The following is a 5,116-nucleotide window of genomic DNA, read 5'->3' as shown; positions in this document are numbered from 1 at the left end:
ATAAAACAAAATTTAAAAGAATTCAAGAGATAATTAATCTTTTTAAATATAGAAATAAAAGAGCACTTTAACCAAATTGACCCATTGCTTAAAATAATTATTATACTTTCATTGATTTATAATAAATTTGAAAATGTTATTATTTGATAAATTAGTTTTTAAATTTTATATAAGTAGAATGCATAGAGTGAAAGTGAGGGAAATAGGGTATTGTTGGCTCTTCATCAACATAATGTAGCTATTAAATGTTAAACTTATAATATAATAGATGGCTTTTGAGAAAGTAAATGTTGTCTATTATGATAATAGATGAGATTTTAAAAAATAAACATCATCTATTATCATAATAAAAAGTATAAAATTTACATGTTAAATTTATATGGGTTTAATATCATGTACAGTTCCTAAACTATAATGAAATATTCAAAATGATACTTGAACTTTAAAAATCTTTAATGTGTTACCTGAACTACGAATCTATTAACTAACTAATTTGGTATTTAGAGGGTTGTTAGTTTGTCACATGTCTTCATTTGAAATTAGCTATGTTAGTGATAAGTATCACATTAGTTAACAGATTCATAGTTCAAGTATTATATTAGAAATTTTTGAAATTCAAGTTTCACATTGACATTTCATTATAGTTTAAGGGTTATTCATGACATTAACCTAATTATATATATAATAGATTACATTTGAGAAAGTAAATGTCATTTATTATCATAATAGAAGACGTTTAAAAAAGTAAATATTATCTTTTACCATAAAAGATAACATTTGAAAAAGCAAACATCATCTATTATTATAATAGAAAGTATACAATTTACGTGTTAAATCTATATATAATTGATGATGCTTGTGAAAGTACACTATCATTTATTATCATAATACATGATATTTGATAAAGTAAACATTATATATTATCATAGTTTTAGACACCCATTTTAGTTTGAGATCTTCTAATTTTTAAAATTCGGATTTGGATTTTCAAATGGATTATAATCTAATCCATTTAAGAGTTAAATTACAACAAGACCTTTGTTTCAAAAATGTAGGGCCATGTTATTGATTTTTAATTGGATTTGGTTTAAAGCCTAATTCTTGTTCTATTTCTTTTGTCTTTTCCTTTTCCTTTTTATCTTTATTTTATTTTTATTTTGTTAAAATTCTTAATAAGATAGGATAACACCAAAAAATCAAATAATCAAAATGTTAAAGAAGAAGTGATTGAAAGAAAGTGCTTTTGAAATTTGGAGGAATTTAGATCAAGTTCTTTTCTTCTTGAAATCCCATTCTCTTTTAAAATTAAATTTAGGATTAAACATGATAGAGTTTTTATTTTTATATTTTGAAATGCAGATTAGTTTTAATCTCTATTGATACAATCTCTATGTAGAACCATCACAATAATATAGAAAGACAGACAAAAAAGGCAAATTGAAAGGTAATCACTAGTGATAAGAATAGGTGTGTTCGGTAATACTTAGTTTGCAATTGGAGAGATAAGTTTTTGTTTTCGTTGGTTTGATTTTCAAAAGTCTAGTGTGTTATAGGAATCTAGAAAATTTAAAAGGTTCAATTTCATTTTAGGTGTTCTAGAGATTTTCTAAAAACAATTAGAGGTTTTTCGGTTTTTTTTTTGGCTAGTTTTGTAATTTTCGACGAACATTTTAGCAAATTTTGAAGATTTTGGTAGGCACTAGAATTTTTTGGTGACAAAAAATTCTAAAGAGAGAGACAGAGAGAAAATATGGGTGGAAGAGAGAGAAAGAAAAAAGAAAAATGAGGGAAAGAAAAAATCAACCTTTTATACCTGTAAGCACTTAATTTTTTCTAGGTTGATTTGAATTTATTCAATTTTTAGGCTTAGTCTTAACATTTTGATTTAGGTAACTTAAGCATTTTAATTGGATTTATTCGATTGAGCTCAAGTGGGCTTTGTTTCAGGTTGACCATTTTTGCATGGGCTTTACTCTAATTCAATTTCATTATTGGATAAATTTTAAATTAAAATTTAAATTGCCCGATTAAAAAGCCCAAAGTCTAATTGTGAATCCAAATTCAATTTTAAAGACTTATTTTATTTTATTAGAATTAATTAACTAAAATTAAAAAATAAAAAAAAGTTTGGTTACCATGGCTCAGTTTCTCTTCTCCTAACTCCATAACCACCACTTTTAGCCTTGTATTTTTCCCCATGTATTGCCCCATTTGACTTTAACACAATTGGTGAAAGACTTGACACCAAAATAACTCAACATTGCAGCATTCAAAAAGTCAACATACTCTTCCCCCAATATCATCACTTTATCATCTTCCTAGAGGTAGCATTGGACATCTCAACTATGCAGCACCATGGCTACAACAAGGTGCTAAAAAGCAATTTCCTAATCTCTAACTCTACCAAATCGTAATGGGTGAACCGACAGTCATTACCAATTCATAGTGATCATTACATTTACCACCATTAACAACACACTTTCATCCACTAAAAAAAACCCCAGCCTAGACCTCTATTTAAAGGCCACCTATTGGCAACCCAACCCTATTGGCATTAACAACCAAAAGCTTCCAATTAATCTCATTTTCAGCCACTACATAAACCATCATACCCAGTACTGAAACCACCATAAGCAAGCTCCATTATCCCCAAACAACCCCATTGTGAACTACCCATGACAACAACCCTTCACCAGTAATGCCACACAACTATGCCTCAAGCCTAAACGAACCCTCACTGCCTTAACCACTATTGATAGCCTCTCACCATTCCCTCTCTACCTTCATCCCCATCACAGACCTCCACTGAAAAACACCTAAACCCAGCCCAAAAAAAAAAAAAAAAAACACATACACATCCATTTGGCTTCCTTAAGAACAACTCGTTGTTACCACCCAAAAAAAAAACCAAGAAAACCAACACATCCATTGGATGCAGAGAACACAACACCAACACCAACACCAAATATATATATATATATAAAGCAAACAGTAAAGGAACTCAAAATCCCAGAAATAAGAGGTTAAGGTTCAGGAAAATTTTGTAAGATGTCTTTTGGGCGTTGGTTTCATCTTAGTTTAAAAAAATGAAAAGAGTAAAGAATAGCTCCAGTGTTTGGTGGCAAAATTAGTGTAGGTGGCATGAAGGATATTTCAAGTTTTGTGATTTTTGTTAGGGTTTGAGGCATAAAATTTGGAGGAAGAGAAAGCCAAAAGAAAAAGAAAGGCATAGCAAAAAAACTGAAAGCCAGTAAAGTAGCAAAAGTGGATGGTTTATAGCTTTCACACCAAAACCTTTAGTGCAAATCTAGAATCTTTCAAAAAATTTTGAAGAAAAATAAGTTCAAAAATGGAAAAAAAGATGAGTACTTTTGTCTGATGAAAATTTAGAGAAGAGGACGTGTTGGAATCTAAGGGTGTAATCGATAGGTTTGAGCTGATATAGTATTAAGCTCGAGTCAAGCTTAACTTAAAATTTGAGGCTTAAACTTGATTGAGTTTTATTTTTTTAGCTTGAACTCGATTTGAGATAGAAATTGAACCATTTGAGCTCACTCAATTAGGCTTGATTAACATGTAAAAATAAGCTTGATTTTTGTATTTGATAAAAGTTCGATTATTTATGCTCGAGTTCGAGCCTGAATTTGAGATATTTTATTAATTAAAATAATTAAAATATAAAAACTTGATTAGGTTCGTGAGTTACTTGAACCAGTTATAAGAATACTTGAACTCAGCTCGATCGATAAGTCAAGCTACTTGACCTTGAGCTCGGCTCGATAATAATCGAGCTAAATTCAAATTTTATTTGAATTGAAACAAAATAGCTTACGAGTAGTAATGTATCATTTACACCCTATTGGAATCTAGGTTTGATATTTAGAAGGGCGATGTTTAGCTTGTTTAAGAAAAAGAAGAATTTCTTTTTTAAGAAAGGTGTAAGAAATGAATGACAAAAAAATGATGGGATTTTATAGTTATTAAAAAAAAAGATAGAATCGAGTCGAGTAACCGAACTGACCCACCCAGGTTCAGTCCAACCTAGTCTATTTCTGCCTTAGCCTATCACAAACTTAGCCCATATTGCAACCAAACTTTTTGAATCATGCCATTTTGTCTTGGCTTTTTGCCCAACTTGTGGTAAATTTTATTTTAGTTTTATTTCTTCATTTATCTATTTATTTTTATGTATTTTAGTATTAAACAAATGAAATTATTTGAGAATGATTGAGGTTGTGGTTAAAAAAAGGATAATTTTCATAAATGAATTACAATAATTTGGAATTAAAAAGTTTTGTTTTAAAAAAGAAAAAAAGATTTTTAAAAAAAAATTGAATATAAATATGAATTCTTTATGATGGTATTCTGGGAAGTTTGGTTAGTGATTTTTAGAACTACCTAAATGAAAAATGTTTTTTAAAAATTAACAAAGTATTGAAATATTTAGAATTCTTTCAACATGAAAATTCCCTTTTTTTTTTCCTTTAATTTGAATAATTTTCTTATTCTTGTCATTAGTTGTTAAATATCATCACAAACATAAGCCAATTTTACGCAATACATATATATATGATTGTTTGAAAATTATTTATTAGATGTTGAATAAGTTTTTTGAACATTTTTTGGTACAAAATTATTGTTTTTCCTCTGCTGAAAACTTAAAACAAAATTTTTTAATAGGAATATAGCATTAAATTGTATGTGATTAAGAATGAACAGTCTCACTAATACAACCATCATCTCCCTAAACATTTGATTTTTTTTTCCACTTGCTCTGAATCTATCCTAGGCTTTACTCAATTAATTTCTTAGTCATTTTTGTTTTTAATTTCAACTCAGAAAGAATGAGTTTATGATGTAGGGTGAGTCTAAACTCTATTATTTTTGTTCCAGCTATTGATATTTGACATGCCATTGGTAAACTCGATATATATACATGTCACCTTATGGATTTTACTTAATAAAACTTGAAAGAGATTTTAATATTGGTCTAGTTTTCTCTGAGGTTTTGCTTGGTTGGAACAATGAAAGGAAGTGATACTTGTGGATTTTCGCAAAGCTGGTCCCCTTAAACCTCCAAAACCCATGAAAACCCTAAACTCTAAAGACCAAGGTT

This window comes from Durio zibethinus, chromosome 19 (assembly GCF_047325235.1).
Source record: "Durio zibethinus cultivar Kanyao isolate XHJ-2024 chromosome 19, ASM4732523v1, whole genome shotgun sequence".
NCBI classification, from domain to species: domain Eukaryota; kingdom Viridiplantae; phylum Streptophyta; class Magnoliopsida; order Malvales; family Malvaceae; genus Durio; species Durio zibethinus.
Note: the sequence above shows the minus strand (reverse complement) of the source record.